The following is a 21,612-nucleotide window of genomic DNA, read 5'->3' as shown; positions in this document are numbered from 1 at the left end:
CCCCTTGCTCTTTCCCACCCATTTGATACATTCAACCTGCTACGAGACCTACCAAATATAGACTGGGAAACTAAACCACACACTTTGTGCATTTGGAAATGTAAGGCAGGGCGTCCCTCGCCGCATTTGCTACGATGTCCATTTGCTACTTCTGCAGAAGTGGCGGCGGCGGTGGCGGCGGCGACGACGACGTATTACCGTCTAATATTTGCAGCTATGGCGACCCATTACTGCTTGCCTACACATCTGACACGTAAACGAAGTGCTCTCCAAATAACACCACTTGCATTTCAGAACATGTCTTTCACACATGTCTACAAAATCACCTTCACCTTCAAATACAGTTTCGTAGCGACTGACGGAGACGTAGGCAAAGTTTAAAGTTGCTATTTCCATTACATCACGTTAATCAGAAAAAGGTAAGTTACATCTGCAGAGGAACAAAATTCCGTTCCTCCCCACGTGGGGCTCGAACCCACGACCCTGGGATTAAGAGCCTCATGTTCTACCGACTGAGCTAGCCGCGCTGAATCGGTGAATATATGCCAGTTAGCACGTCAACACAGTACTCGTTTGGGTTGATTGGTCCCATACAGAACCTCCCCATGTTGCCTAATGTTTTCCTAACGTCACACTCGTCACGTAGTTCACTTTTATTTCATAATCATTTCTGAGAGGTAACAGAATTGCATGACAACCTGCAGAGCTAGTTTCGTCAAAATTAACACACATACTTGATGTCACTCATAAGCCGAACGAGTTACTTTCCGACGCTATTTTAGATGTGCAAGTGCCAGTCAAAAACACGCGGCGACGGCAATATGCAAACCAATTCGCTAGTTAACACCGGTCTTGTTGTGCGTGTTTCAAGCTCAAGAGCATCTCCAAGCAGAAAATGGTCAACAGCAACGTTCACACGGGTTCGTACTGCTCAAGTGCTGCACTAAAACGGTATGTTTCTTTTTCATATCTGGAAAAACACGACCGAGAGAGGAATCAAACACGCAATCTTCGGATACGAAGTCCGACGCCTTATGCATTAGGCCACACGGTCACTGACAAACAAGTGGAACTTATATACGACTCATCTCAAAACGCTTACACCACTGAGGAGTTGTGTTTTCGTTCTACACAGACGCTGCCCCTTGCTCTTTCCCACCCATTTGATACATTTAACCTGCTACGAGACCTACCAAATACAGACTGGGAAACTAAACCACACACTTTGTGCATTCGGAAATGTAAGGCAGGGCGTCCCTCGCCGCATTTGCTACGATATCCATTTGCTACTTCTGCAGAAGTGGCGGCGACGACGACGACGACGACGACGACGACGACAACCGCGGAAGGCTCTGAGATATGTGAGAAATACATCTATAAAATATATTTCAGACTGTCCCATCCCACCTTATGCTGTACCGCTTTGGCAAATGCTTTATCTGCGCCATTCGCCTTAATCACATCTGAGAGTAATTCTTAATAAAACGCCTCTCGCTAATTGTTAGTCATCCCAAATACTGTTTGCTATAAGGCCACGACGCGAACTGATATCCAAAATTCGTCTGCCTCCTGTGAGGATCGAACTCACGACCCCTGGTTTACTAGACCAGTGCTCTGCCACTGAGCTAAAGAGGCGCGGCCTAGCGGTACTTTTGCGTACTTCATCCTTACGGTCGTCTGGATCATCAGACTTCAGCTGACAACACTTCATATTACCGTCTAATATTTGCAGCTATGGCGACCCATTACTGCTTGCCTACACATCTGACACGTAAACGAAGTGCTCTCCAAATAACACCACTTGCATTTCAGAACATGTCTTTCACACATGTCTACAAAATCACCTTCACCTTCAAATACAGTTTCGTAGCGACTGACGGAGACGTAGGCAAAGTTTAAAGTTGCTATTTCCATTACATCACGTTAATCAGAAAAACGGTAAGTTACATCTGCAGAGGAACAAAATTCCGTTCCTCCCCACGTGGGGCTCGAACCCACGACCCTGGGATTAAGAGCCTTATCTTCTACCGACTAAGCTAGCCGCGCTGCCTCGGTGAGTATGTGCCGGTTAGCACGTCACACAGTACTCGTTTGGGTTGATTGGTCCCATACAGAACCTCCCCATGTTGCCTAATGTTTTCCTAACGTCACACTCGTCACGTAGTTCACTTTTATTTCATAATCATTTCTGAGAGGTAACAGAATTGCATGACAACCTGCAGAGCTAGTTTCGTCAAAATTAACACACATACTTGATGTGACTCATAAGCCGAACGAGTTACTTTCCGACGTTATTTTAGATGTGCAAGTGCCAGTCAAAAACACGTGGCGACGGCAATATGCAAACCAATTCGCTAGTTAACACCGGTCTTGTTGTGCGTGTTTTAAGCTGAAGAGCATCTCCAAGCAGAAAATGGTCAACAGCAACATTCACACGGTTTCGTACTGCTCAAGTGCTACACTAAAACGGTATGTTTCTTTTTCAGATCTGGAAAAACACGACCGAGAGAGGAATCAAACACGCAATCTTCGGATACGAAGTCCGACGCCTTGTCCATTAGGCCACACGGTCACTGACAAACAAGTGGAACTTATATACGACTCATCTCGAAACGCTCACACCACTGAGGAGTTGTGTTTTCGTTCTACACAGACGCTGCCCCTTGCTCTTTCCCACCCATTTGATACATTCAACCTGCTACGAGACCTACCAAATATAGACTGGGAAACTAAACCACACACTTTGTGCATTCGGAAATGTAAGGCAGGGCGTCCCTCGCCGCATTTGCTACGATGTCCATTTGCTACTTCTGCAGAAGTGGCGGCGGCGACGACGACGACGACGACGACGACGACGACAACCGCGGAAGGCTCTGAGATATGTGAGAAATACATCTAAAAAATATATTTCAGACTGTCCCATCCCACCTTATGCTGTACCGCTTTGGCAAATGCTTTATCTGCGCCATTCGCCTTAATCACATCTGAGAGTAATTCTTAATAAAATGCCTCTCGCTAATTGTTAGTCATCCCAAATACTGTTCGCTATAAGGCCACGACGCGCAACTGATATCCAAAATTCGTCTGCCTCCTGTGAGGATCGAACTCACGACCCCTGGTTTACTAGACCAGTGCTCTGCCACTGAGCTAAAGAGGCGCGGCCTAGCGGTACTTTTGCGTACTTCATCCTTACGGTCGTCTGGATCATCAGACTTCAGCTGACAACACTTCATATTACCGTCTAATATTTGCAGCTATGGCGACCCATTACTGCTTGCCTACACATCTGACACGTAAAGGAAGTGCTCTCCAAATAACACCACTTGCTTTCAGAACATGTCTTTCACACATGTCTACAAAATCACCTTCACCTTCAAATACAGTTTCGTAGCGACTGACGGAGACGTAGGCAAAGTTTAAAGTTGCTATTTCCATTACATCACGTTAATCAGAAAAACGGTAAGTTACATCTGCAGAGGAACAAAATTCCGTTCCTCCCCACGTGGGGCTCGAACCCACGACCCTGGGATTAAGAGCCTTATGTTCTACCGACTGAGCTAGCCGCGCTGCCTCGGTGAGTATATGCCGGTTAGCACGTCACACAGTACTCGTTTGGGTTGATTGGTCCCATACAGAACCTCCCCATGTTGCCTAATGTTTTCCTAACGTCACACTCGTCACGTAGTTCACTTTTATTTCATAATCATTTCTGAGAGGTAACAGAATTGCATGACAACCTGCAGAGCTAGTTTCGTCAAAATTAACACACATACTTGATGTGACTCATAAGCCGAACGAGTTACTTTCCGACGTTATTTTAGATGTGCAAGTGCCAGTCAAAAACACGCGGTGACGGCAATATGCAAACCAATTCGCTAGTTAACACCGGTCTTGTTGTGCGTGTTTCAAGCTCAAGAGCATCTCCAAGCAGAAAATGGTCAACAGCAACGTTCACACGGTTTCGTACTGCTCAAGTGCTGCACTAAAACGGTATGTTTCTTTTTCATATCTGGAAAAACACGACCGAGAGAGGAATCAAACACGCAATCTTCGGATACGAAGTCCGACGCCTTATCCATTAGGCCACACGGTCACAGACAAACAAGTGGAACTTATATACGACTCATCTCAAAACGCTCACACCAATGAGGAGTTGTGTTTTCGTTCTACACAGACGCTGCCCCTTGCTCTTTCCCACCCATTTGACACATTCAACCTGCTACGAGACCTACCAAATATAGACTGGGAAACTAAACCACACACTTTGTGCATTCGGAAATGTAAGGCAGGGCGTCCCTCGCCGCATTTGCTACGATGTCCATTTGCTACTTCTGCAGAAGTGGCGGCGGCGGCGACGACGACGACGACGACGACGACGACCGCGGAAGGCTCTGAGATATGTGAGAAATACATCTATAAAATATATTTCAGACTGTCCCATCCCACCTTATGCTGTACCGCTTTGGCAAATGCTTTATCTGCGCCATTCGCCTTAATCACATCTGAGAGTAATTCTTAATAAAACGCCTCTCGCTAATTGTTAGTCATCCCAGATACTGTTTGCTATAAGGCCACGACGCGCAACTGATATCCAAAATTCGTCTGCCTCCTGTGAGGATCGAACTCACGACCCCTGGTTTACTAGACCAGTGCTCTGCCACTGAGCTAAAGAGGGGCGGCCTAGCGGTACTTTTGCGTACTTCATCCTTACGGTCGTCTGGATCATCAGACTTCAGCTGACAACACTTCATATTACCGTCTAATATTTGCAGCTATGGCGACCCATTACTGCTTGCCTACACATCTGACACGTAAAGGAAGTGCTCTCCAAATAACACCACTTGCATTTCAGAACATGTCTTTCACACATGTCTACAAAATCACCTTCACCTTCAAATACAGTTTCGTAGCGACTGACGGAGACGTAGGCAAAGTTTAAAGTTGCTATTTCCATTACATCACGTTAATCAGAAAAAGGTAAGTTACATCTGCAGAGGAACAAAATTCCGTTCCTCCCCACGTGGGGCTCGAACCCACGACCCTGGGATTAAGAGCCTTATGTTCTACCGACTGAGCTAGCCGCGCTGAATCGGTGAGTATATGCCGGTTAGCACGTCAACACAGTACTCGTTTGGGTTGATTGGTCCCATACAGAACCTCCCCATGTTGCCTAATGTTTCCCTAACGTCACACTCGTCACGTAGTTCACTTTTATTTCATAATCATTTCTGAGAGGTAACAGAATTGCATGACAACCTGCAGAGCTAGTTTCGTCAAAATTAACACACATACTTGATGTGACTCATAAGCCGAACGAGTTACTTTCCGACGCTATTTTAGATTGCAAGTGCCAGTCAAAAACACGCGGCGACGGCAATATGCAAACCAATTCGCTAGTTAACACCGGTCTTGTTGTGCGTGTTTCAAGCTCAAGAGCATCTCCAAGCAGAAAATGGTCAACAGCAACGTTCACACGGGTTCGTACTGCTCAAGTGCTGCACTAAAACGGTATGTTTCTTTTTCATATCTGGAAAAACACGACCGAGAGAGGAATCAAACACGCAATCTTCGGATACGAAGTCCGACGCCTTATCGATTAGGCCACACGGTCACTGACAAACAAGTGGAACTTATATACGACTCATCTCAAAACGCTCACACCACTGAGGAGTTGTGTTTTCGTTCTACACAGACGCTGCCCCTTGCTCTTTCCCACCCATTTGATACATTTAACCTGCTACGAGACCTACCAAATACAGACTGGGAAACTAAACCACACACTTTGTGCATTCGGAAATGTAAGGCAGGGCGTCCCTCGCCGCATTTGCTACGATATCCATTTGCTACTTCTGCAGAAGTGGCGGCGACGACGACGACGACGACGACGACGACAACCGCGGAAGGCTCTGAGATATGTGAGAAATACATCTATAAATTATATTTCAGACTGTCCCATCCCACCTTATGCTGTACCGCTTTGGCAAATGCTTTATCTGCGCCATTCGCCTTAATCACATCTGAGAGTAATTCTTAATAAAACGCCTCTCGCTAATTGTTAGTCATCCCAAATACTGTTTGCTATAAGGCCACGACGCGCAACTGATATCCAAAATTCGTCTGCCTCCTGTGAGGATCGAACTCACGACCCCTGGTTTACTAGACCAGTGCTCTGCCACTGAGCTAAAGAGGCGCGGCCTAGCGGTACTTTTGCGTACTTCATCCTTACGGTCGTCTGGATCATCAGACTTCAGCTGACAACACTTCATATTACCGTCTAATATTTGCAGCTATGGCGACCCATTACTGCTTGCCTACACATCTGACACGTAAACGAAGTGCTCTCCAAATAACACCACTTGCATTTCAGAACATGTCTTTCACACATGTCTACAAAATCACCTTCACCTTCAAATACAGTTTCGTAGCGACTGACGGAGACGTAGGCAAAGTTTAAAGTTGCTATTTCCATTACATCACGTTAATCAGAAAAACGGTAAGTTACATCTGCAGAGGAACAAAATTCCGTTCCTCCCCACGTGGGGCTCGAACCCACGACCCTGGGATTAAGAGCCTTATGTTCTACCGACTAAGCTAGCCGCGCTGCCTCGGTGAGTATGTGCCGGTTAGCACGTCACACAGTACTCGTTTGGGTTGATTGGTCCCATTCAGAACCTCCCCATGTTGCCTAATGTTTTCCTAACGTCACACTCGTCACGTAGTTCACTTTTATTTCATAATCATTTCTGAGAGGTAACAGAATTGCATGACAACCTGCAGAGCTAGTTTCGTCAAAATTAACACACATACTTGATGTGACTCATAAGCCGAACGAGTTACTTTCCGACGTTATTTTAGATGTGCAAGTGCCAGTCAAAAACACGCGGCGACGGCAATATGCAAACCAATTCGCTAGTTAACACCGGTCTTGTTGTGCGTGTTTTAAGCTGAAGAGCATCTCCAAGCAGAAAATGGTCAACAGCAACATTCACACGGTTTCGTACTGCTCAAGTGCTACACTAAAACGGTATGTTTCTTTTTCATATCTGGAAAAACACGACCGAGAGAGGAATCAAACACGCAATCTTCGGGTACGAAGTCCGACGCCTTGTCCATTAGGCCACACGGTCACTGACAAACAAGTGGAACTTATATACGACTCATCTCGAAACGCTCACACCACTGAGGAGTTGTGTTTTCGTTCTACACAGACGCTGCCCCTTGCTCTTTCCCACCCATTTGATACATTCAACCTGCTACGAGACCTACCAAATACAGACTGGGAAACTAAACCACACACTTTGTGCATTCGGAAATGTAAGGCAGGGCGTCCCTCGCCGCATTTGCTACGATGTCCATTTGCTACTTCTGCAGAAGTGGCGGCGGCGGCGGCGGCGACGACGACGACGACGACGACGACGACGACGACGACGACGACGACGACGACGACAACCGCGGAAGGCTCTGAGATATGTGAGAAATACATCTAAAAAATATATTTCAGACTGTCCCATCCCACCTTATGCTGTACCGCTTTGGCAAATGCTTTATCTGCGCCATTCGCCTTAATCACATCTGAGAGTAATTCTTAATAAAATGCCTCTCGCTAATTGTTAGTCATCCCAAATACTGTTCGCTATAAGGCCACGACGCGCAACTGATATCCCAAATTCGTCTGCCTCCTGTGAGGATCGAACTCACGACCCCTGGTTTACTAGACCAGTGCTCTGCCACTGAGCTAAAGAGGCGCGGCCTAGCGGTACTTTTGCGTACTTCATCCTTACGGTTGTCTGGATCATCAGACTTCAGCTGACAACACTTCATATTACCGTCTAGTATTTGCAGCTATGGCGACCCATTACTGCTTGCCTACACATCTGACACGTAAACGAAGTGCTCTCCAAATAACACCACTTGCTTTCAGAACATGTCTTTCACACATGTCTACAAAATCACCTTCACCTTCAAATACAGTTTCGTAGCGACTGACGGAGACGTAGGCAAAGTTTAAAGTTGCTATTTCCATTACATCACGTTAATCAGAAAAACGGTAAGTTACATCTGCAGAGGAACAAAATTCCGTTCCTCCCCACATGGGGCTCGAACCCACGACCCTGGGATTAAGAGCCTTATGTTCTACCGACTGAGCTAGCCGCGCTGCCTCGGTGAGTATATGCCGGTTAGCACGTCACACAGTACTCGTTTGGGTTGATTGGTCCCATACAGAACCTCCCCATGTTGCCTAATGTTTTCCTAACGTCACACTCGTCACGTAGTTCACTTTTATTTCATAATCATTTCTGAGAGGTAACAGAATTGCATGACAACCTGCAGAGCTAGTTTCGTCAAAATTAACACACATACTTGATGTGACTCATAAGCCGAACGAGTTACTTTCCGACGTTATTTTAGATGTGCAAGTGCCAGTCAAAAACACGCGGCGACGGCAATATGCAAACCAATTCGCTAGTTAACACCGGTCTTGTTGTGCGTGTTTCAAGCTCAAGAGCATCTCCAAGCAGAAAATGGTCAACAGCAACATTCACACGGTTTCGTACTGCTCAAGTGCTACACTAAAACGGTATGTTTCTTTTTCAGATCTGGAAAAACACGACCGAGAGAGGAATCAAACACGCAATCTTCGGATACGAAGTCCGACGCCTTGTCCATTAGGCCACACGGTCACTGACAAACAAGTGGAACTTATATACGACTCATCTCAAAACGCTCACACCACTGAGGAGTTGTGTTTTCGTTCTACACAGACGCTGCCCCTTGCTCTTTCCCACCCATTTGATACATTCAACCTGCTACGAGACCTACCAAATATAGACTGGGAAACTAAACCACACACTTTGTGCATTCGGAAATGTAAGGCAGGGCGTCCCTCGCCGCATTTGCTACGATGTCCATTTGCTACTTCTGCAGAAGTGGCGGCGGCGACGACGACGACGACGACGACGACGACGACGACAACCGCGGAAGGCTCTGAGATATGTGAGAAATACATCTATAAAATATATTTCAGACTGTCCCATCCCACCTTATGCTGTACCGCTTTGGCAAATGCTTTATCTGCGCCATTCGCCTTAATCACATCTGAGAGTAATTCTTAATAAAACGCCTCTCGCTAATTGTTAGTCATCCCAGATACTGTTTGCTATAAGGCCACGACGCGCAACTGATATCCAAAATTCGTCTGCCTCCTGTGAGGATCGAACTCACGACCCCTGGTTTACTAGACCAGTGCTCTGCCACTGAGCTAAAGAGGCGCGGCCTAGCGGTACTTTTGCGTACTTCATCCTTACGGTCGTCTGGATCATCAGACTTCAGCTGACAACACTTCATATTACCGTCTAATATTTGCAGCTATGGCGACCCATTACTGCTTGCCTACACATCTGACACGTAAACGAAGTGCTCTCCAAATAACACCACTTGCATTTCAGAACATGTCTTTCACACATGTCTACAAAATCACCTTCACCTTCAAATACAGTTTCGTAGCGACTGACGGAGACGTAGGCAAAGTTTAAAGTTGCTATTTCCATTACATCACGTTAATCAGAAAAACGGTAAGTTACATCTGCAGAGGAACAAAATTCCGTTCCTCCCCACGTGGGGCTCGAACCCACGACCCTGGGATTAAGAGCCTTATGTTCTACCGACTAAGCTAGCCGCGCTGCCTCGGTGAGTATGTGCCGGTTAGCACGTCACACAGTACTCGTTTGGGTTGATTGGTCCCATACAGAACCTCCCCATGTTGCCTAATGTTTTCCTAACGTCACACTCGTCACGTAGTTCACTTTTATTTCATAATCATTTCTGAGAGGTAACAGAATTGCATGACAACCTGCAGAGCTAGTTTCGTCAAAATTAACACACATACTTGATGTGACTCATAAGCCGAACGAGTTACTTTCCGACGTTATTTTAGATGTGCAAGTGCCAGTCAAAAACACGCGGCGACGGCAATATGCAAACCAATTCGCTAGTTAACACCGGTCTTGTTGTGCGTGTTTTAAGCTGAAGAGCATCTCCAAGCAGAAAATGGTCAACAGCAACATTCACACGGTTTCGTACTGCTCAAGTGCTACACTAAAACGGTATGTTTCTTTTTCATATCTGGAAAAACACGACCGAGAGAGGAATCAAACACGCAATCTTCGGATACGAAGTCCGACGCCTTGTCCATTAGGCCACACGGTCACTGACAAACAAGTGGAACTTATATACGACTCATCTCGAAACGCTCACACCACTGAGGAGTTGTGTTTTCGTTCTACACAGACGCTGCCCCTTGCTCTTTCCCACCCATTTGATACATTCAACCTGCTACGAGACCTACCAAATACAGACTGGGAAACTAAACCACACACTTTGTGCATTCGGAAATGTAAGGCAGGGCGTCCCTCGCCGCATTTGCTACGATGTCCATTTGCTACTTCTGCAGAAGTGGCGGCGACGACGACGACGACGACGACGACGACGACGACAACCGCGGAAGGCTCTGAGATATGTGAGAAATACATCTAAAAAATATATTTCAGACTGTCCCATCCCACCTTATGCTGTACCGCTTTGGCAAATGCTTTATCTGCGCCATTCGCCTTAATCACATCTGAGAGTAATTCTTAATAAAATGCCTCTCGCTAATTGTTAGTCATCCCAAATACTGTTCGCTATAAGGCCACGACGCGCAACTGATATCCCAAATTCGTCTGCCTCCTGTGAGGATCGAACTCACGACCCCTGGTTTACTAGACCAGTGCTCTGCCACTGAGCTAAAGAGGCGCGGCCTAGCGGTACTTTTGCGTACTTCATCCTTACGGTTGTCTGGATCATCAGACTTCAGCTGACAACACTTCATATTACCGTCTAGTATTTGCAGCTATGGCGACCCATTACTGCTTGCCTACACATCTGACACGTAAACGAAGTGCTCTCCAAATAACACCACTTGCTTTCAGAACATGTCTTTCACACATGTCTACAAAATCACCTTCACCTTCAAATACAGTTTCGTAGCGACTGACGGAGACGTAGGCAAAGTTTAAAGTTGCTATTTCCATTACATCACGTTAATCAGAAAAACGGTAAGTTACATCTGCAGAGGAACAAAATTCCGTTCCTCCCCACATGGGGCTCGAACCCACGACCCTGGGATTAAGAGCCTTATGTTCTACCGACTGAGCTAGCCGCGCTGCCTCGGTGAGTATATGCCGGTTAGCACGTCACACAGTACTCGTTTGGGTTGATTGGTCCCATACAGAACCTCCCCATGTTGCCTAATGTTTTCCTAACGTCACACTCGTCACGTAGTTCACTTTTATTTCATAATCATTTCTGAGAGGTAACAGAATTGCATGACAACCTGCAGAGCTAGTTTCGTCAAAATTAACACACATACTTGATGTGACTCATAAGCCGAACGAGTTACTTTCCGACGTTATTTTAGATGTGCAAGTGCCAGTCAAAAACACGCGGCGACGGCAATATGCAAACCAATTCGCTAGTTAACACCGGTCTTGTTGTGCGTGTTTCAAGCTCAAGAGCATCTCCAAGCAGAAAATGGTCAACAGCAACATTCACACGGTTTCGTACTGCTCAAGTGCTACACTAAAACGGTATGTTTCTTTTTCAGATCTGGAAAAACACGACCGAGAGAGGAATCAAACACGCAATCTTCGGATACGAAGTCCGACGCCTTGTCCATTAGGCCACACGGTCACTGACAAACAAGTGGAACTTATATACGACTCATCTCGAAACGCTCACACCACTGAGGAGTTGTGTTTTCGTTCTACACAGACGCTGCCCCTTGCTCTTTCCCACCCATTTGATACATTCAACCTGCTACGAGACCTACCAAATATAGACTGGGAAACTAAACCACACACTTTGTGCATTCGGAAATGTAAGGCAGGGCGTCCCTCGCCGCATTTGCTACGATGTCCATTTGCTACTTCTGCAGAAGTGGCGGCGGCGACGACGACGACGACGACGACGACGACGACGACGACGACGACAACCGCGGAAGGCTCTGAGATATGTGAGAAATACATCTATAAAATATATTTCAGACTGTCCCATCCCACCTTATGCTGTACCGCTTTGGCAAATGCTTTATCTGCGCCATTCGCCTTAATCACATCTGAGAGTAATTCTTAATAAAACGCCTCTCGCTAATTGTTAGTCATCCCAGATACTGTTTGCTATAAGGCCACGACGCGCAACTGATATCCAAAATTCGTCTGCCTCCTGTGAGGATCGAACTCACGACCCCTGGTTTACTAGACCAGTGCTCTGCCACTGAGCTAAAGAGGCGCGGCCTAGCGGTACTTTTGCGTACTTCATCCTTACGGTCGTCTGGATCATCAGACTTCAGCTGACAACACTTCATATTACCGTCTAATATTTGCACCTATGGCGACCCATTACTGCTTGCCTACACATCTGACACGTAAACGAAGTGCTCTCCAAATAACACCACTTGCATTTCAGAACATGTCTTCCACACATGTCTACAAAATCACCTTCACCTTCAAATACAGTTTCGTAGCGACTGACGGAGACGTAGGCAAAGTTTAAAGTTGCTATTTCCATTACATCACGTTAATCAGAAAAACGGTAAGTTACATCTGCAGAGGAACAAAATTCCGTTCCTCCCCACGTGGGGCTCGAACCCACGACCCTGGGATTAAGAGCCTTATGTTCTACCGACTAAGCTAGCCGCGCTGCCTCGGTGAGTATGTGCCGGTTAGCACGTCACACAGTACTCGTTTGGGTTGATTGGTCCCATACAGAACCTCCCCATGTTGCCTAATGTTTTCCTAACGTCACACTCGTCACGTAGTTCACTTTTATTTCATAATCATTTCTGAGAGGTAACAGAATTGCATGACAACCTGCAGAGCTAGTTTCGTCAAAATTAACACACATACTTGATGCGACTCATAAGCCGAACGAGTTACTTTCCGACGTTATTTTAGATGTGCAAGTGCCAGTCAAAAACACGCGGCGACGGCAATATGCAAACCAATTCGCTAGTTAACACCGGTCTTGTTGTGCGTGTTTTAAGCTGAAGAGCATCTCCAAGCAGAAAATGGTCAACAGCAACATTCACACGGTTTCGTACTGCTCAAGTGCTACACTAAAACGGTATGTTTCTTTTTCATATCTGGAAAAACACGACCGAGAGAGGAATCAAACACGCAATCTTCGGATACGAAGTCCGACGCCTTGTCCATTAGGCCACACGGTCACTGACAAACAAGTGGAACTTATATACGACTCATCTCGAAACGCTCACACCACTGAGGAGTTGTGTTTTCGTTCTACACAGACGCTGCCCCTTGCTCTTTCCCACCCATTTGATACATTCAACCTGCTACGAGACCTACCAAATACAGACTGGGAAACTAAACCACACACTTTGTGCATTCGGAAATGTAAGGCAGGGCGTCCCTCGCCGCATTTGCTACGATGTCCATTTGCTACTTCTGCAGAAGTGGCGGCGGCGGCGGCGACGACGACGACGACGACGACGACGACGACGACGACAACCGCGGAAGGCTCTGAGATATGTGAGAAATACATCTAAAAAATATATTTCAGACTGTCCCATCCCACCTTATGCTGTACCGCTTTGGCAAATGCTTTATCTGCGCCATTCGCCTTAATCACATCTGAGAGTAATTCTTAATAAAATGCCTCTCGCTAATTGTTAGTCATCCCAAATACTGTTCGCTATAAGGCCACGACGCGCAACTGATATCCCAAATTCGTCTGCCTCCTGTGAGGATCGAACTCACGACCCCTGGTTTACTAGACCAGTGCTCTGCCACTGAGCTAAAGAGGCGCGGCCTAGCGGTACTTTTGCGTACTTCATCCTTACGGTTGTCTGGATCATCAGACTTCAGCTGACAACACTTCATATTACCGTCTAGTATTTGCAGCTATGGCGACCCATTACTGCTTGCCTACACATCTGACACGTAAACGAAGTGCTCTCCAAATAACACCACTTGCTTTCAGAACATGTCTTTCACACATGTCTACAAAATCACCTTCACCTTCAAATACAGTTTCGTAGCGACTGACGGAGACGTAGGCAAAGTTTAAAGTTGCTATTTCCATTACATCACGTTAATCAGAAAAACGGTAAGTTACATCTGCAGAGGAACAAAATTCCGTTCCTCCCCACATGGGGCTCGAACCCACAACCCTGGGATTAAGAGCCTTATGTTCTACCGACTGAGCTAGCCGCGCTGCCTCGGTGAGTATATGCCGGTTAGCACGTCACACAGTACTCGTTTGGGTTGATTGGTCCCATACAGAACCTCCCCATGTTGCCTAATGTTTTCCTAACGTCACACTCGTCACGTAGTTCACTTTTATTTCATAATCATTTCTGAGAGGTAACAGAATTGCATGACAACCTGCAGAGCTAGTTTCGTCAAAATTAACACACATACTTGATGTGACTCATAAGCCGAACGAGTTACTTTCCGACGTTATTTTAGATGTGCAAGTGCCAGTCAAAAACACGCGGCGACGGCAATATGCAAACCAATTCGCTAGTTAACACCGGTCTTGTTGTGCGTGTTTCAAGCTCAAGAGCATCTCCAAGCAGAAAATGGTCAACAGCAACATTCACACGGTTTCGTACTGCTCAAGTGCTACACTAAAACGGTATGTTTCTTTTTCAGATCTGGAAAAACACGACCGAGAGAGGAATCAAACACGCAATCTTCGGATACGAAGTCCGACGCCTTGTCCATTAGGCCACACGGTCACTGACAAACAAGTGGAACTTATATACGACTCATCTCGAAACGCTCACACCACTGAGGAGTTGTGTTTTCGTTCTACACAGACGCTGCCCCTTGCTCTTTCCCACCCATTTGATACATTCAACCTGCTACGAGACCTACCAAATATAGACTGGGAAACTAAACCACACACTTTGTGCATTCGGAAATGTAAGGCAGGGCGTCCCTCGCCGCATTTGCTACGATGTCCATTTGCTACTTCTGCAGAAGTGGCGGCGGCGACGACGACGACGACGACGACGACGACGACGACGACGACGACGACGACGACGACGACGACAACCGCGGAAGGCTCTGAGATATGTGAGAAATACATCTATAAAATATATTTCAGACTGTCCCATCCCACCTTATGCTGTACCGCTTTGGCAAATGCTTTATCTGCGCCATTCGCCTTAATCACATCTGAGAGTAATTCTTAATAAAATGCCTCTCGCTAATTGTTAGTCATCCCAAATACTGTTCGCTATAAGGCCACGACGCGCAACTGATATCCAAAATTCGTCTGCCTCCTGTGAGGATCGAACTCACGACCCCTGGTTTACTAGACCAGTGCTCTGCCACTGAGCTAAAGAGGCGCGGCCTAGCGGTACTTTTGCGTACTTCATCCTTACGGTTGTCTGGATCATCAGACTTCAGCTGACAACACTTCATATTACCGTCTAATATTTGCAGCTATGGCGACCCATTACTGCTTGCCTACACATCTGACACGTAAAGGAAGTGCTCTCCAAATAACACCACTTGCTTTCAGAACATGTCTTTCACACATGTCTACAAAATCACCTTCACCTTCAAATACAGTTTCGTAGCGACTGACGGAGACGTAGGCAAAGTTTAAAGTTGCTATTTCCATTACATCACGTTAATCAGAAAAACGGTAAGTTACATCTGCAGAGGAACAAAATTCCGTTCCTCCCCACGTGGGGCTCGAACCCACGACCCTGGGATTAAGAGCCTTATGTTCTACCGACTGAGCTAGCCGCGCTGCCTCGGTGAGTATATGCCGGTTAGCACGTCACACAGTACTCGTTTGGGTTGATTGGTCCCATACAGAACCTCCCCATGTTGCCTAATGTTTTCCTAACGTCACACTCGTCACGTAGTTCACTTTTATTTCATAATCATTTCTGAGAGGTAACAGAATTGCATGACAACCTGCAGAGCTAGTTTCGTCAAAATTAACACACATACTTGATGTGACTCATAAGCCGAACGAGTTACTTTCCGACGTTATTTTAGATGTGCAAGTGCCAGTCAAAAACACGCGGCGACGGCAATATGCAAACCAATTCGCTAGTTAACACCGGTCTTGTTGTGCGTGTTTCAAGCTCAAGAGCATCTCCAAGCAGAAAATGGTCAACAGCAACATTCACACGGTTTCGTACTGCTCAAGTGCTACACTAAAACGGTATGTTTCTTTTTCAGATCTGGAAAAACACGACCGAGAGAGGAATCAAACACGCAATCTTCGGATACGAAGTCCGACGCCTTGTCCATTAGGCCACACGGTCACTGACAAACAAGTGGAACTTATATACGACTCATCTCGAAACGCTCACACCACTGAGGAGTTGTGTTTTCGTTCTACACAGACGCTGCCCCTTGCTCTTTCCCACCCATTTGATACATTCAACCTGCTACGAGACCTACCAAATATAGACTGGGAAACTAAACCACACACTTTGTGCATTCGGAAATGTAAGGCAGGGCGTCCCTCGCCGCATTTGCTACGATGTCCATTTGCTACTTCTGCAGAAGTGGCGGCGGCGACGACGACGACGACGACGACGACGACGACGACGACGACGACAACCGCGGAAGGCTCTGAGATATGTGAGAAATACATCTATAAAATATATTTCAGACTGTCCCATCCCACCTTCTGCTGTACCGCTTTGGCAAATGCTTTATCTGCGCCATTCGCCTTAATCACATCTGAGAGTAATTCTTAATAAAACGCCTCTCGCTAATTGTTAGTCATCCCAGATACTGTTTGCTATAAGGCCACGACGCGCAACTGATATCCAAAATTCGTCTGCCTCCTGTGAGGATCGAACTCACGACCCCTGGTTTACTAGACCAGTGCTCTGCCACTGAGCTAAAGAGGCGCGGCCTAGCGGTACTTTTGCGTACTTCATCCTTACGGTCGTCTGGATCATCAGACTTCAGCTGACAACACTTCATATTACCGTCTAATATTTGCAGCTATGGCGACCCATTACTGCTTGCCTACACATCTGACACGTAAACGAAGTGCTCTCCAAATAACACCACTTGCATTTCAGAACATGTCTTTCACACATGTCTACAAAATCACCTTCACCTTCAAATACAGTTTCGTAGCGACTGACGGAGACGTAGGCAAAGTTTAAAGTTGCTATTTCCATTACATCACGTTAATCAGAAAAAGGTAAGTTACATCTGCAGAGGAACAAAATTCCGTTCCTCCCCACGTGGGGCTCGAACCCACGACCCTGGGATTAAGAGCCTTATGTTCTACCGACTGAGCTAGCCGCGCTGAATCGGTGAGTATATGCCGGTTAGCACGTCAACACAGTACTCGTTTGGGTTGATTGATCCCATACAGAACCTCCCCATGTTGCCTAATGTTTTCCTAACGTCACACTCGTCACGTAGTTCACTTTTATTTCATAATCATTTCTGAGAGGTAACAGAATTGCATGACAACCTGCAGAGCTAGTTTCGTCAAAATTAACACACATACTTGATGTGACTCATAAGCCGAACGAGTTACTTTCCGACGCTATTTTAGATGTGCAAGTGCCAGTCAAAAACACGCGGCGACGGCAATATGCAAACCAATTCGCTAGTTAACACCGGTCTTGTTGTGCGTGTTTCAAGCTCAAGAGCATCTCCAAGCAGAAAATGGTCAACAGCAACGTTCACACGGGTTCGTACTGCTCAAGTGCTGCACTAAAACGGTATGTTTCTTTTTCATATCTGGAAAAACACGACCGAGAGAGGAATCAAACACGCAATCTTCGGATACGAAGTCCGACGCCTTATCCATTAGGCCACACGGTCACTGACAAACAAGTGGAACTTATATACGACTCATCTCAAAACGCTCACACCACTGAGGAGTTGTGTTTTCGTTCTACACAGACGCTGCCCCTTGCTCTTTCCCACCCATTTGATACATTTAACCTGCTACGAGACCTACCAAATACAGACTGGGAAACTAAACCACACACTTTGTGCATTCGGAAATGTAAGGCAGGGCGTCCCTCGCCGCATTTGCTACGATATCCATTTGCTACTTCTGCAGAAGTGGCGGCGACGACGACGACGACGACGACGACGACGACGACAACCGCGGAAGGCTCTGAGATATGTGAGAAATACATCTATAAAATATATTTCAGACTGTCCCATCCCACCTTATGCTGTACCGCTTTGGCAAATGCTTTATCTGCGCCATTCGCCTTAATCACATCTGAGAGTAATTCTTAATAAAACGCCTCTCGCTAATTGTTAGTCATCCCAAATACTGTTTGCTATAAGGCCACGACGCGCAACTGATATCCAAAATTCGTCTGCCTCCTGTGAGGATCGAACTCACGACCCCTGGTTTACTAGACCAGTGCTCTGCCACTGAGCTAAAGAGGCGCGGCCTAGCGGTACTTTTGCGTACTTCATCCTTACGGTCGTCTGGATCATCAGACTTCAGCTGACAACACTTCATATTACCGTCTAATATTTGCAGCTATGGCGACCCATTACTGCTTGCCTACACATCTGACACGTAAACGAAGTGCTCTCCAAATAACACCACTTGCATTTCAGAACATGTCTTTCACACATGTCTACAAAATCACCTTCACCTTCAAATACAGTTTCGTAGCGACTGACGGAGACGTAGGCAAAGTTTAAAGTTGCTATTTCCATTACATCACGTTAATCAGAAAAACGGTAAGTTACATCTGCAGAGGAACAAAATTCCGTTCCTCCCCACGTGGGGCTCGAACCCACGACCCTGGGATTAAGAGCCTTATGTTCTACCGACTAAGCTAGCCGCGCTGCCTCGGTGAGTATGTGCCGGTTAGCACGTCACACAGTACTCGTTTGGGTTGATTGGTCCCATACAGAACCTCCCCATGTTGCCTAATGTTTTCCTAACGTCACACTCGTCACGTAGTTCACTTTTATTTCATAATCATTTCTGAGAGGTAACAGAATTGCATGACAACCTGCAGAGCTAGTTTCGTCAAAATTAACACACATACTTGATGTGACTCATAAGCCGAACGAGTTACTTTCCGACGTTATTTTAGATGTGCAAGTGCCAGTCAAAAACACGCGGCGACGGCAATATGCAAACCAATTCGCTAGTTAACACCGGTCTTGTTGTGCGTGTTTTAAGCTGAAGAGCATCTCCAAGCAGAAAATGGTCAACAGCAACATTCACACGGTTTCGTACTGCTCAAGTGCTACACTAAAACGGTATGTTTCTTTTTCATATCTGGAAAAACACGACCGAGAGAGGAATCAAACACGCAATCTTCGGATACGAAGTCCGACGCCTTGTCCATTAGGCCACACGGTCACTAACAAACAAGTGGAACTTATATACGACTCATCTCGAAACGCTGACACCACTGAGGAGTTGTGTTTTCGTTCTACACAGACGCTGCCCCTTTCTCTTTCCCACCCATTTGATACATTCAACCTGCTACGAGACCTACCAAATATAGACTGGGAAACTAAACCACACACTTTGTGCATTCGGAAATGTAAGGCAGGGCGTCCCTCGCCGCATTTGCTACGATGTCCATTTGCTACTTCTGCAGAAGTGGCGGCGGCGACGACGACGACGACGACGACGACGACGACGACGACGACGACGACGACGACGACAACCGCGGAAGGCTCTGAGATATGTGAGAAATACATCTATAAAATATATTTCAGACTGTCCCATCCCACCTTATGCTGTACCGCTTTGGCAAATGCTTTATCTGCGCCATTCGCCTTAATCACATCTGAGAGTAATTCTTAATAAAATGCCTCTCGCTAATTGTTAGTCATCCCAAATACTGTTCGCTATAAGGCCACGACGCGCAACTGATATCCAAAATTCGTCTGCCTCCTGTGAGGATCGAACTCACGACCCCTGGTTTACTAGACCAGTGCTCTGCCACTGAGCTAAAGAGGCGCGGCCTAGCGGTACTTTTGCGTACTTCATCCTTACGGTCGTCTGGATCATCAGACTTCAGCTGACAACACTTCATATTACCGTCTAATATTTGCAGCTATGGCGACCCATTACTGCTTGCCTACACATCTGACACGTAAACGAAGTGCTCTCCAAATAACACCACTTGCTTTCAGAACATGTCTTTCACACATGTCTACAAAATCACCTTCACCTTCAAATACAGTTTCGTAGCGACTGACGGAGACGTAGGCAAAGTTTAAAGTTGCTATTTCCATTACATCACGTTAATCAGAAAAACGGTAAGTTACATCTGCAGAGGAACAAAATTCCGTTCCTCCCCACGTGGGGCTCGAACCCACGACCCTGGGATTAAGAGCCTTATGTTCTACCGACTGAGCTAGCCGCGCTGCCTCGGTGAGTATATGCCGGTTAGCACGTCACACAGTACTCGTTTGGGTTGATTGGTCCCATACAGAACCTCCCCATGTTGCCTAATGTTTTCCTAGCGTCACACTCGTCACGTAGTTCACTTTTATTTCATAATCATTTCTGAGAGGTAACAGAATTGCATGACAACCTGCAGAGCTAGTTTCGTCAAAATTAACACACATACTTGATGTGACTCATAAGCCGAACGAGTTACTTTCCGACGTTATTTTAGATGTGCAAGTGCCAGTCAAAAACACGCGGCGACGGCAATATGCAAACCAATTCGCTAGTTAACACCGGTCTTGTTGTGCGTGTTTCAAGCTCAAGAGCATCTCCAAGCAGAAAATGGTCAACAGCAACATTCACACGGTTTCGTACTGCTCAAGTGCTGCACTAAAACGGTATGTTTCTTTTTCATATCTGGAAAAACACGACCGAGAGAGGAATCAAACACGCAATCTTCGGATACGAAGTCCGACGCCTTATCCATTAGGCCACACGGTCACTGACAAACAAGTGGAACTTATATACGACTCATCTCAAAACGCTCACACCACTGAGGAGTTGTGTTTTCGTTCTACACAGACGCTGCCCCTTGCTCTTTCCCACCCATTTGATACATTCAACCTGCTACGAGACCTACCAAATATAGACTGGGAAACTAAACCACACACTTTGTGCATTCGGAAATGTAAGGCAGGGCGTCCCTCGCCGCATTTGCTACGATGTCCATTTGCTACTTCTGCAGAAGTGGCGGCGGCGACGACGACGACGACGACAACCGCGGAAGGCTCTGAGATATGTGAGAAATACATCTATAAAATATATTTCAGACTGTCCCATCCCACCTTATGCTGTACCGCTTTGGCAAATGCTTTATCTGCGCCATTCGCCTTAATCACATCTGAGAGTAATTCTTAATAAAACGCCTCTCGCTAATTGTTAGTCATCCCAAATACTGTTTGCTATAAGGCCACGACGCGCAACTGATATCCAAAATTCGTCTGCCTCCTGTGAGGATCGAACTCACGACCCCTGGTTTACTAGACCAGTGCTCTGCCACTGAGCTAAAGAGGCGCGGCCTAGCGGTACTTTTGCGTACTTCATCCTTACGGTCGTCTGGATCATCAGACTTCAGCTGACAACACTTCATATTACCGTCTAATATTT

At 46.3% G+C, this 21,612-nt stretch overlaps 14 non-coding genes across 14 annotated transcripts; all 14 read right to left on the bottom strand.

The window, feature by feature from the left end:
* Positions 1–1,563: 1,563 nt before the first annotated feature.
* On the bottom strand, positions 1,564–1,635 carry Trnat-agu (transfer RNA threonine (anticodon AGU)). The gene has a single exon. It is a non-coding gene; the product is annotated as a tRNA-Thr (tRNA).
* Positions 1,636–3,085: 1,450 nt separating this feature from the next.
* Positions 3,086–3,157, bottom strand: Trnat-agu (transfer RNA threonine (anticodon AGU)). Its single transcript has one exon. It is a non-coding gene; the product is annotated as a tRNA-Thr (tRNA).
* A 1,446-nt stretch (positions 3,158–4,603) lies between these two features.
* Positions 4,604–4,677, bottom strand: Trnat-agu (transfer RNA threonine (anticodon AGU)). The gene has a single exon. It is a non-coding gene; the product is annotated as a tRNA-Thr (tRNA).
* A 1,441-nt stretch (positions 4,678–6,118) lies between these two features.
* Trnat-agu (transfer RNA threonine (anticodon AGU)) lies at positions 6,119–6,190 on the bottom strand. Its single transcript has one exon. It is a non-coding gene; the product is annotated as a tRNA-Thr (tRNA).
* A 1,483-nt stretch (positions 6,191–7,673) lies between these two features.
* Positions 7,674–7,745, bottom strand: Trnat-agu (transfer RNA threonine (anticodon AGU)). Its single transcript has one exon. It is a non-coding gene; the product is annotated as a tRNA-Thr (tRNA).
* Positions 7,746–9,197: 1,452 nt separating this feature from the next.
* Positions 9,198–9,269, bottom strand: Trnat-agu (transfer RNA threonine (anticodon AGU)). Its single transcript has one exon. It is a non-coding gene; the product is annotated as a tRNA-Thr (tRNA).
* Positions 9,270–10,719: 1,450 nt separating this feature from the next.
* Trnat-agu (transfer RNA threonine (anticodon AGU)) lies at positions 10,720–10,791 on the bottom strand. Its single transcript has one exon. It is a non-coding gene; the product is annotated as a tRNA-Thr (tRNA).
* Positions 10,792–12,252: 1,461 nt separating this feature from the next.
* On the bottom strand, positions 12,253–12,324 carry Trnat-agu (transfer RNA threonine (anticodon AGU)). Its single transcript has one exon. It is a non-coding gene; the product is annotated as a tRNA-Thr (tRNA).
* A 1,462-nt stretch (positions 12,325–13,786) lies between these two features.
* Trnat-agu (transfer RNA threonine (anticodon AGU)) lies at positions 13,787–13,858 on the bottom strand. The gene has a single exon. It is a non-coding gene; the product is annotated as a tRNA-Thr (tRNA).
* A 1,479-nt stretch (positions 13,859–15,337) lies between these two features.
* Trnat-agu (transfer RNA threonine (anticodon AGU)) lies at positions 15,338–15,409 on the bottom strand. Its single transcript has one exon. It is a non-coding gene; the product is annotated as a tRNA-Thr (tRNA).
* Positions 15,410–16,870: 1,461 nt separating this feature from the next.
* Trnat-agu (transfer RNA threonine (anticodon AGU)) lies at positions 16,871–16,942 on the bottom strand. The gene has a single exon. It is a non-coding gene; the product is annotated as a tRNA-Thr (tRNA).
* A 1,450-nt stretch (positions 16,943–18,392) lies between these two features.
* On the bottom strand, positions 18,393–18,464 carry Trnat-agu (transfer RNA threonine (anticodon AGU)). Its single transcript has one exon. It is a non-coding gene; the product is annotated as a tRNA-Thr (tRNA).
* Positions 18,465–19,938: 1,474 nt separating this feature from the next.
* On the bottom strand, positions 19,939–20,010 carry Trnat-agu (transfer RNA threonine (anticodon AGU)). Its single transcript has one exon. It is a non-coding gene; the product is annotated as a tRNA-Thr (tRNA).
* A 1,437-nt stretch (positions 20,011–21,447) lies between these two features.
* On the bottom strand, positions 21,448–21,519 carry Trnat-agu (transfer RNA threonine (anticodon AGU)). Its single transcript has one exon. It is a non-coding gene; the product is annotated as a tRNA-Thr (tRNA).
* Positions 21,520–21,612: the final 93 nt, after the last annotated feature.

Source organism: Schistocerca gregaria, chromosome 4 (assembly GCF_023897955.1).
Source record: "Schistocerca gregaria isolate iqSchGreg1 chromosome 4, iqSchGreg1.2, whole genome shotgun sequence".
Taxonomy (NCBI): Eukaryota; Metazoa; Arthropoda; class Insecta; order Orthoptera; family Acrididae; genus Schistocerca; species Schistocerca gregaria.
The sequence above is the reverse complement of the archived record's forward strand: the minus strand, read 5'-3'. Positions and strand labels throughout refer to the sequence as shown.